Source organism: Rutidosis leptorrhynchoides, chromosome 10 (genome assembly GCF_046630445.1).
Source record: "Rutidosis leptorrhynchoides isolate AG116_Rl617_1_P2 chromosome 10, CSIRO_AGI_Rlap_v1, whole genome shotgun sequence".
NCBI lineage: Eukaryota > Viridiplantae > Streptophyta > Magnoliopsida > Asterales > Asteraceae > Rutidosis > Rutidosis leptorrhynchoides.
The window spans coordinates 14781746-14793750 of record NC_092342.1 but is presented as its reverse complement, the minus strand read 5'-3'; the positions used below and the strand labels follow the sequence as shown (position 1 = coordinate 14793750).

The 12005-nt window shown below is 35.0% G+C and overlaps 1 non-coding gene across 1 annotated transcript; it reads right to left on the bottom strand.

Annotated features, from left to right (window-relative positions):
• Positions 1-1324: 1324 nt before the first annotated feature.
• Positions 1325-1431, bottom strand: LOC139873891 (small nucleolar RNA R71). The gene has a single exon (XR_011767602.1). It is a non-coding gene; the product is annotated as a small nucleolar RNA R71 (small nucleolar RNA).
• Positions 1432-12005: the final 10574 nt, after the last annotated feature.

The window sequence follows — 12005 nt, the reverse complement described above, 5'->3', positions numbered from 1 at the left end:
TTCAAATTTTCAGAATTTAGAAACTAAAACAGTTTCTTTCCTAACGTAACATTGATATCGCGAAGAGATAAATGATTTCAGATAAGAATAGTTATGAAAATATTTTCATAAATATCGAGGATATTTATAAAGAAAGATACGATGATATCTTAGAATTTCTAATATCGATGGATGATGATGAAGATTTGTCCGTAAAGGTTTAGAGTCAGGAGCAAGGTATTCGTTAATGACTTCAACAGATACTGAATCATTTGGATTCTTTGATGGCAGGTTTATTCTTTGTGATTTATTCACAGCCTCCTTCATGGTTTGCTCAATCCATTTTTCAGTTCCAACATTTCTGAGCTTTGCCAACATACTATTTGTTATCATTAAACTTTTGGCTGTTAAGGTCGTTTACAGTTTTTTTGCTGCTTCATTCAGCTTTTTCAGAATTCAGAGTATTGATTCGTAGACTAGGTGCTTTTCAGAATTTCAGAATGGAAGATTATAATTCTAAGAGATAAATGTTATGTGTATACATAAAACTGTTGATGTAGAAACACTACGAGATTCAAAATATTGATTGCTAATTTCCGGTAATTGGTATGGCAATTCTCGTTACAAGGTGCAGATGAGTCCATGATAAGACTTCAATAGATAAATATAGTGATTTGTCGGAGAGATTTAAGCCAAGGAGCAAAGAGGTTGCTGGTAATATGGTGGAATATAAAAGGTTCCCCAGTAACGATGATGAAATGCAACTTATAACAAGGTTATAATAGAGTTAATTCGAATGAAAAGTCGAAATTGATTTCCTGAAGCTGGGACAAAATTGGATAATTTGAAAAGGGATTGCAAAGTTATTTTCGGTAATAACAACTCCAAAGGAGCTAGCACAGATACGTGTTAAACGTTTACTCAGGTTTTGAGCGTTTTCAGGTGCATAACTATATGCATCAATCTTTTCTTCCATATATGAAGTGCGGTTGGTTCATCTTCTCGATTGAGGTGTTTTCAAGAATCATGAAAAGTTTAAACGCAGATTGTAATCGTCAAGATACAAATGAGGTTTAAGATGAAATCAAGTGGCAAACTTGAAGAAATGTTTAGTTTCATATGTTATAATCAATATTTTAATTCATTTTAATTATCTAATGTTAGTAGTCCATAGTTAGTAATTCAATAATTCATATATAGTTTAATATATAATATGTTATTTCCCTGGACTTTAAAGGGAGAAGCAAAAGATTTGTTAGAATCGTTACCTGAAGGAGCGATTGATTCATGGGATGTTTTAGTTGAGAAATTTCTTAAAAGATTCTTTCTGGCATCTAAAGCCGTGAGACTTCAAGGAGAAATTGCCACATTCGCACAAAAGCCAAATGAAACGCTATATGAGGCATGGACAAGATTCGGAAAAATATTGAGAAGTTGTCCTCAACAAAGTATAGATACTTATCAAATAATTCAAATATTTTACAAAGGAGTCGACGTCGCTACACGAAAAGACATCGACACAGCAGCTGGTGGTTTCATTATGAAGAAAACTGCAACCGAAGCTCACAAAATTATTGATAACACAACATCCCACTCACATGAGTGGCATCAAAAAAAGATATCTTTCGTTTATCTAAAGCGGTTAGAGCCGATTCTAGCCATGACTTCGATTCCATTTCCGCAAAGCTAGATGATTTCGAGAGACGAATGGAAAAGATGACTAAAGATATTCACGCAATATGAATTAGTTGTGAGCAGTGTGGAGGACCACATTTGACAAAAGATTGTCTCAGAGTTGAACAAACAATGGAACAAAGAGAGAATGTTTCATACATGAACCAAAGGCCGGGAAATAATTATCAGAATAATTATCAACCGCCAAGACCAAACTACAATCAAAATCAGAATTATAACTGAAATGTTCCATACAACAACCAACAAGGTCCTAGTAATCAACAAGTATCTAATAACACTTACAACCAGCAAAGACCTATTTTTCCAAATAAACCACCACAAACCGATGAGAAGAAGACAAACTTGGATGAAATGATGGCAAAGCTAATAGAATCTCAAAACCAGTTATTTACATCTCAGAAACAAATAATGAACAAAATGCTCAAGCATTTAGAAATCAACAAGCTTCAATCTAAAATCTGGAACAAGAAGTGAGCAACATAGCAAGGTTGATAGGTGAAAGAAAACCAGGGAGTCTACCTAACGATACAAATGCTAACTCCCGGAATGAAACAGCTAAAGCTATTACCACAAGAAGTGGTATTACACTTAAACCACCTGAAATGCCTGTAATTTCTGATGACTCTATTCCTACTACACAGGCACCACAGCCTGAGCAAGAGAAGGAAACAAAGCCGGTAGTTAAAAAGGTTAATGAAGATAACACAGTTAAGGCTAAACCTTATGTTAAACCATACCAACCACCACTTCCATACCCGAGTAAAATGAGAAAAGAAAGACTTGAAGCCGAGCAATCCAAATTCTTGGATATGTTTAAACAAATAAATGTCAATCTTCCTTTCATTGATGTAATTTCAGGAATGGCAAGCTATGCTAAATTCCTGAAAGATCTAATCACTAATAGAAATAAAATGGAAGAACTCTCAGCTGTTACAATGAATGCTAATTGTTCTGCAGTGCTATTAAATAAGATTATAGAAATATTATTAGATCCAGGAAGTTTCACAATTCCATGTTTTTTGGGTAGTCTTAGTTCAATAGAAGCATTGGCAGACTTAGGTGCTAGTATAAATTTAATGCCATATTCATTATACGCTAAACTAGACCTTGGAGAATTGAAACCAACACGAATAAGCATACAACTAGCCGATCGATCAATAAAATATCCTAGAGGGATAATGGAGAACATGCGACTTAAAGTTGGTACTTTAGTATTTCCAGTAGACTTTGTTATTCTGGACATGGAAGAAGATTCTCAAGTTCCTCTTATATTAGGAAGTCTATTCTTAAACACGGCTAAAGCAATAATAGACGTGTTCGGTAAGAAACTGACCTTAAGTATAGAGGACGATAGTGTTACCTTTTCTGTTGATAGAGCCATGCAACAACCACAATCTTCAGATGATACATGTTATTATGTTCAAACCATAGATTCACAAGAAGAATTGTTACAAGAATTTTCAGAATTACAAGGAACAGGAGAATGTTCTGTAGGAGAAGGAACTGAACCAATTGATGAAGCTGAAATGTTAGCCACACTCATGGCTAATGAATACGAACTAACAACAGAAGAACTTCAAGTATTAAAAGAGGAAGACAGATATCGATACAAATCATCGATAGAAGAACCACTGATATTAGAGTTAAATCCACTTCCAAACCATTTGGAATACGCTTATTTACATGGTGAATCTGAATTACCTGTAATAATCTCGTCTTCTCTTACGAAAAATGAAAAATATCAACTCATTTCTGTGCTAAAAGCTCATAAACCAGCTATTGCATGGAAGATTCATGACATTAAAGGTATAAGTCCTTCATATTACACACATAAAATCCTTATGGAAGAAGGTCATTGATGTGTGCAGAGGTGTATATGAAATAGTTATATTTTTGTTTTGAAATACTATTAAATACGATACAATTTTACACAAGTTATTTATTTATTTATAGAATGGATATACCTAAACCTTGCTACAACACTTATAGGCAGTGCACCTAATCTTACAGTAGTGTAGTTTTTAGTAAGTCCGGTTCGTTCCACAGGGAGCTAGCCAAGTTTAACGCTATATTTTAAAAACTATATTTGTATAAATATATATATATATATATATATATATATAAGTAGTATTATTATTATTATTATAAAAGGGGGTTTTACCGTTTAATGACCGGTTTGTCGATTTTATGTCTTAAGTCGCAGTTAAAACCTAATGTAAAATAATAAATACAACTTAATTTAAAGCGTAAAGTAAATGACAATAATTAAGGTGCGATAAATTAAAGTGCGATAAATAAAATGACGATAAAAAAATTGAGATAATTAAAAAGTACGATAATTAAAAGTGCAATAAATAAAATGACAGTAAATAAAAGTGCGACGAGATATAAAATAAAGGAATTATGCTTATTTAAACTTCCGTAATCATGATGTTTGACGTGTTAATTTTAATTTATTACCATGGGTTAATTGTCCTTTGTCCTGGATTATTCGATATGTCCATATGGTTTTGTCCATAATAGTCCATCAGTCATAAATATAAAGTGCGAGAGTCTTTGTAACAACCCAACCCGTTAACCATCCGTAAAAGTGCCATAAAAAAAAAATTTCGAGAGCCAGTTGATCTGGACGGCGTCCAGTAATCTGGATGGCGTCCAGTTGTAAAAACCAGGACGGCGTCCAGCCATCTGGGATGGCGTCCAGATGTGCTGCCAGATTCTGATCAGTTTTATGTTTTACACAAGGGTGAAAAACCCACTTCCCGACACTTTTAAACCAACACACTTTCACAATATATTACAATAGTTTAAACTAAGAGTTTTTCACAATAAAAATCGAGTTTTACGACACCGGGCCCACATCGACCCAAAATACCACAAGTGACTATTTCGACCCATTAGTTTATACAAAACATAGGCCGAGCATGGGATTGGGGACACGCTACCCAATCCTAAACAAATCCAAAAGCAAGTCTTCTAAAGCAACTACGCAAGTCCACTAGTCCCCGCGCTTACCCGAGCCACCGCATCCATGCAATCTATAAAAATGTAAACAACGAGAGGGTAAGCTAACGCTTAGTGAGTGAAAATATACTACATACATATATATGTATAAAATGGACACGCCACAATAATAATCAAATAGCGCATACCGAAGCATCCAAGTATAAGGCAAGCTAAACCTAGCATACCGTACGTTCACTAAGCACAAGCTAACAACACCAACAATGAGTAAGTTCACCAAAGATAATGTGAACAAATGCCAATAAGCTATACCCAGAGGGTTAGCTACATCACGACGATACAACATTATACGTATACAATATTTAACATGCTAAACAATCACAAACACAGTATGGTTAACCATAACGCTATGGTGCTACCTGCTCGTGGTTCACACCACACGTATTTGAGTCATACTCTTTTATAGTGCTACCGGCTCGTGGTTCACACTTCGACGCTACCGGCTCGTGGTTCACGCCTCATTTTATAGTGCTACCGGCTCGTGGTTCACACTCGATGCTACCGGCTCGTGGTTCACATCTATTTTTATAGTGCTACCGGCTCGTGGTTCACACTCGATGTTACCAGCTCGTGGTTCACATCTATTTTTATAGTGCTACCGGCTCTTGGTTCACACTCGATGCTACTGGCTCGTGGTTCACATCTATTTTTATAGTGCTACCGGCTCGTGGTTCACACTCGATGCTACCAATGCTACCATAACATCCACAAACAAATACGCCATAAACATGAACGCATAATTATTCCACTCACAATATTAACCCTTCGCCATTAGGGTTATATAATCCACATCACCCACCCATGTGATAACGTACACACAAAGTGTGCACCTCGTCAAAGGTGGTCAACCAAAATGCACAACCCTGCCAATTGGACCTATACACAAGTCCATCAATCCACCTATATGTGAAGTGAGCTCTATAACGGAGAACTACTTCACCCGACCCGCACCCATCCTACACATACATATGCACATAGGATATTAACACTCACCTTGTCGCCTTGATGAATGCTTCCAAAATAATCCGCAACGTGCCGATGGAACGTACCTATTCCATTATCACAAACACAACAACACAATTAGGGTTGACTCACAAATCAACCCATATGACACTTAGTGCAATTCCGACCCAAATGCACTTCCAAGCACAAACCGCGCCCAAACTAACCAATAATCACTAACACGAGTGAAAATGGTCCTAACACGCCAATTAAACCCGAACACAAGTGTTAAACACGTGCCATACCCATTTTGACACCAAAACCCTAATTTGACCCATTTCAAAATTAGGCAACCAAACACACCCAAAAGTGTTCCAACACTTCCATAATCACTAAACCTAGTGATTAAACTCAAGATCAAACCCTAATCAATGCTAAAATGTCAACCAACCCAAAACCCGCCAAGTGACAAGATTAACAAGTCACCATGAACCTACTTCATCATCTAAAAGGGTTTCACAACAATCTAGCTCAAAACCCTAACTTGAACATCAAATCTAACAAATGAAATTCGGAGTTTGAGCTTACCAATACCACCACAACGTAGCTAGGAGCGAGATCAACAACTTTAAAACCCGAGCTTTTGCGAGAATCCGACTCCTTCTTCTCCAAATCTACCTCTCTCTCTCTCTCTCTCTCTCTCTCTCTCTCTAAAACCCTCCTCTCTCTCTAGATAAGGTTGAGAGTGTTTGTGAGGATGAAATATCATCCACAAATGACCAAGGAACCAGCCTTGAAGGCTCCAAACCGGCATCCAAGTAAATTTACCATTTTACCCCTTTTTAATTAATTAAAACAGCTGGCTCGACAGACAGTTTGGACGGCGTCCAACATACTGGATGGCGTCCCACTCTTCACGGCTGGACGGTATCCCACCTCTTGGACGGCGTCCCGATCTACTGCAGAATCAGAAACAGAAACAGGGTGTTACAACTCTCCCCCACTTAGAATCGATCACGTCCTCGTGATCTTCTTCACTTAACCAAACGGACCACACTCCACGGTCCTCAAACATATGTCCCAATCTGACTTTCCTAGGCAACTCTTCCCAATGAATCACCTTTAACAACTAAAATCGTCACGCGCGATTTATCATTCCACAATTCCGAGCACTAAGACCATGCTCATTCCCTAACATCGGGAAAACTCAACCAAACTCTGACCGAGATATCAAACCCCTAGCGTACCACTACCAAGTACAATGCTAAGGTAACCAAGTCGCAATCCTAAGGTCAACAACCCGAAACGATGAAGACCGATCCAAACGAATCCTTATGGATAACACCAATCACTAACATCCCTTGTAGTGCGCAATACGACCAATACACAACTACCGTAACATCATAACAAACGATTTAAACCAAAAGCGCCCAGAACGACTATGGAAACGCTAGTCCTAAGGTGTACAAAATCGGCTATTGTCACACCCGTGACAACATGTGAGCGAAACACGGCTATCGCATCACAAATCACACCACACGGTCCTCACGACCCCACCATCGGCGTATAAAACAACCGATAGTTCCCACAACACAACTCAAGAATGGTACTCTCATTTCCCACCGGTACTCGCATTTCCCGATAATGTTATGCCATGCCGACGTAACACTACTCTCTTGATGAAGTCAGCGGACCCCGAAGGCCATGCTTCACCAATCTCAACACCGGATGAAGTCAGCGGACCCGAAAGTCATGCTTCACCGATGTATCACCTCACTCATGATGAAGTCAGCGAACCCGAAGATCATGCTTCACCAATCGCATACTCCCATGATGAAGTCAGCGGACCCTAAAGGTCATGCTCCACCAATCAACAACCATGATGAAGTTAGCGGACCCGAAGATCATGCTTCACCAATCAACCACACCATAATGAAGTCAGCGGACCCCGAAGGTCATGCTTCATTAATCAACAATCCCATGATGAAGTCAGCGGACTCCGAAAGTCATGCTTCATCATTCATCAATACCACGATGAAGTCAGCGGACCCCGAAGGTCATGCTTCATCAATCACATACGCACTTTCGGCCTCAAACAACGAGTAGTGCAACATCGCGCTCTGTTACACTATAGTGAATCCTAGGGGATACCACTAACCATCCACAATCGAGCAAGAACCACCTATATCGAACATAGGTACCAAACAATAATTCTCCAAAAGAGAACCCGACTCACACACATCCCTTAACCGAGGGATTTTACCTTGCTCGCCAAACACGTCCATTATCTCTCAACGAGATTCACCAACATACCACCTCAGTGATAATTTACAAATCCAATATCATATGTACAAGTTAACCAAAATTGTACTCTACCACAAATCAACCCAAACTGTGTCTCGACCAAATTTCTGGATCTACCAAAAGCATCATCCGAAATCTCACACTAAAACTTCCTCGTACGGAAATGTAACTCCCCCACTTGGAACTACATTCCATATCCACAACTCGTACAACCGTACCAGGCTACCAAAGGTAGACCTTACCAACAATTAGGCTCACACGACCCATCACCACATCTTGCTCCAACCTTGAGCATACGAAGGATTTTAACCAATCCTTAAAACCTTTCGAACGAAAAGTGCACCACAAATTACACAAACCAATACCCTCGCAATCGTCCAATTGCTTTAGTTTGTCAACTTCTACTTACTCACTCATGTACCTAAGGGTTTCACTCCGGTACCCTAAGCACAATGTAACCGCAACACCATCGGAGTCGAACACCACGCTAGTAGGTATAAAAGAGGCACCTAATGTCGCGTCATGTTGGCTCCATTACCAACATACATCGATATCCAAAACACTCTATCTCAAGGGTTCCAACCCCCCGACGAACCTCACGGTTCATCAATCTCAACACAAAAGCGAACACGCGCTTAACAACCGAACACCAAAACCTATTTCCATGGCTTGGTAGAACATTTCCCAAATACTAAGGAATGCTTGGTTGCACCAAGTCTAAAGCCCTTCGCCCGACAATCAAATGTCACCATAGGGTACTTCCATTAGGAACGTCACCCATAACATCAATATGCACAACACAAGGCATTTAATCAACTCAAACACAACGGCTCATAATAAATAATCAAAGGACATATTTATTAAAACGAAACGTACCTTAACGTCTCCTTGCCACACCCGTCCCTGCTAACTTGGGACAATCCGACTTACGATGTCCTTCTTCTTGGCAATTAAAGCACACCATGCCATCACCCTTTGGTACCGAACATACCCAAGACTTGTGACCCCTCACACCTGAAAGGACCCGTTCATATACATTATAAATGATTCACAATAGTTGATTACATTGCGAGGTATTTGACCTCTATATGATACATTTTACAAACATTGCATTCGTTTTTAAAAGACAATATTTCTTTACATCAAAAATTGACAGGTATGCATACCATTTCAAAATATCCACTATCCAACTATAAATTGATTTAATAATAATCTTTGATGAACTCAATGACTCGAATGCAACGTTCTTCGAAATATGCTATGAAAGACTCCAAGTAATATCTTTAAAATGAGCAAATGCATAGCGGAAGATTTCTTTAACACCTGAGAATAAACATGCTTTAAAGTGTCAACCAAAAGGTTGGTGAGTTCATTAGTTTATCATAATCATTTATTTCCATCATTTTAATAGACCACAAGAATTTCATTTCCAGTTCTCATAAATATACGTCCCATGCATAGAGACAAAAATAATCATTCATATGGTGAACACCTAGTAACCGACATTAACTAGATACATATAAGAATATCCCCTATCATTCCGGGATCCTCCTTCGGACATGATATAAATTTCAAAGTACTAAAGCATCCGGTACTTTGGATGGGGTTTGTTAGGCCCAATAGATCTATCTTTAGGATTCGCGTCAATTAGGGTGTCTGTTCCCTAATTCTTAGATTACCAGACATTAATAAAAAGGGGCATATTCGATTTCGATAATTCAACCATAGAATGTAGTTTCAATTACTTGTGTCTATTTCGTCAAACATTTATAAAAGCGCATGTATTCTCAGTCCCAAAAATATAAAGGGTAAAAAGGCAAATGAAACTCACCATACTGTATTTCGTAGTAAAAATACATATAACGTCATTGAACAAATGCAAGGTTGGCCTCGGATTCACGAACCTAAATTAATTATATATATTTATGTGTTGGCCAATATTTGTCTAACAAATTAGGTCAAGTCATAGTGTACCACAATCCTAATGCTCGAGACTAATATGCAAAAGTCAACAAAAGTAAATTTGACTCAAAATAATTTCCAAAAATCTATACATGATTAATATATAGTTTAAATATCGTCGTTTTATATTTTTAAATATTTTTAAAAGATTTATTAGAGTAAATAATATAATTTATTTATTAATAAATAAAATTTTATATTAAATTTATATAATAAAATATACTTTTATATATATTAAGTAATAAAATTTATAGGGTTCATTTAATATCATAAAGATAATATGATAGGTACTATTAAAGTAAGTTATTACACGTAGTAAAATATGTTTGTATCACATATTTATTTGATAAAATAATATCTATAATGATAATAAGTAAAAGTTGTATTATTTTGTAATAATAATTATTATTATAAAAATATCAATATTTATAATTACTAAGATGACATTATGATAAAACGATGATTCTAATTATGATAACTTTAATATTTACGATAATTTTTAATATTATCTTTAAAATAATAATTTTATTTAAAATAATAATAATAATGATATTTTATAGTAACAATGACATTTCTATTAAAATGATAATTTTTGTTAAAATGATAGTTTTAATACTAACGATACTTTTAATAATAATAGTAATGATAAAAATAATAAGAACGATAATTTTATCTAAATCAATATCTTATAATATTTTAATTTCATCATTATACTCTTACCCATTATTTCCTAATCGTTTCGTTTAATAGCTTTTAATCGTCTTTTATATCGTGTTCATAATAATGATAATAATAGTAATCAAAATAATTAGGTGTTACAAAAATTTATTTTAATTACACAAATATTAATAATGATAGTTACTATAACATTATTAACGATAATACTAATAATTATCTTAATGATAATATAGTAATAATAATAATAACAATAACAATAACCATTTTTAAATAATGATATATATATTAATAATGATAATAATAATAATAATACCAATAATAATAATAATAATAATAATAATTGGATAATAACAATAATACTAATTATAACTTTAACGATAATAACGATAATAACGATAGTAATAAAAAAAAATAACAATTTTTAATGATAAATCCCTTTTATTGATAAAGATAATAATAATGATAATAATAAGATAAAACTAGGACGACGATAAAAACGACGATAATAATAATCATTTTTAAAAATATCGAAAATTCAATTGATTATAACTTCTAATCCGTTCATCGAAACCATTCGATATCTAAAAGAAAAGTTCTTAATTTTTCGCTAACTTTCCAAGGACATGCATATCTTATACCTTATCTCAATCGCAAGTGTAACTAATTCAAGATTCAATCTAACCTGTCTAAGGGCAATATCAAAAGTACAAGCATGCATAATCCTAAATACTCGAGCACTAGTCAGGGATACACTATTAGTAAGTAAAAGTTAAATTATGAGTACTCACGTATCAATATTGAGATTCAATATTGCAGGAAAGGTACGTAGATGCAACGGAAATGATAAACACTATATTGACCTCACGAGCATACCCATGAACCATACTCAATCACCTCCATAGCTATAACCCATAATTTCCTTAATCCTATCACACTCGAAAAACAATTTCGAAATCACTCGGACAGCACTCCGTCGTAATATTTTATGTATACTAATAATATCTTGAAATAATACGGAGTAAATATATATATGTAAATCGATTGTGAGAGTTTAGAGAAAAATATTTTCAAGTTTCTATGAAATAATGAAACCTATTGAATTCTATTTATAATAGATTTTTGAATTATTAAAGTGAATTATTAAAGTATGAATTATTAAAGTGAATTATTAAAGTATGAATTATTAAAGTGAATTATTAAAGTATGAATTATTAAAGTGAATTATTAAAGTATGAATTATTAAAGTGAATTATTAAAGTATGAATTATTAAAGTGAATTATTAATGTATGAATTATTAAAGTGAATTATTAAAGTTAAAGTAAAGTAAAAATAAAGTAAAGGTAAAGTTTAAGTATAGTAAAAGTATAAAACTATGTACGTATAATACGCGTATAAATATATATAATATTAATTTAAATCG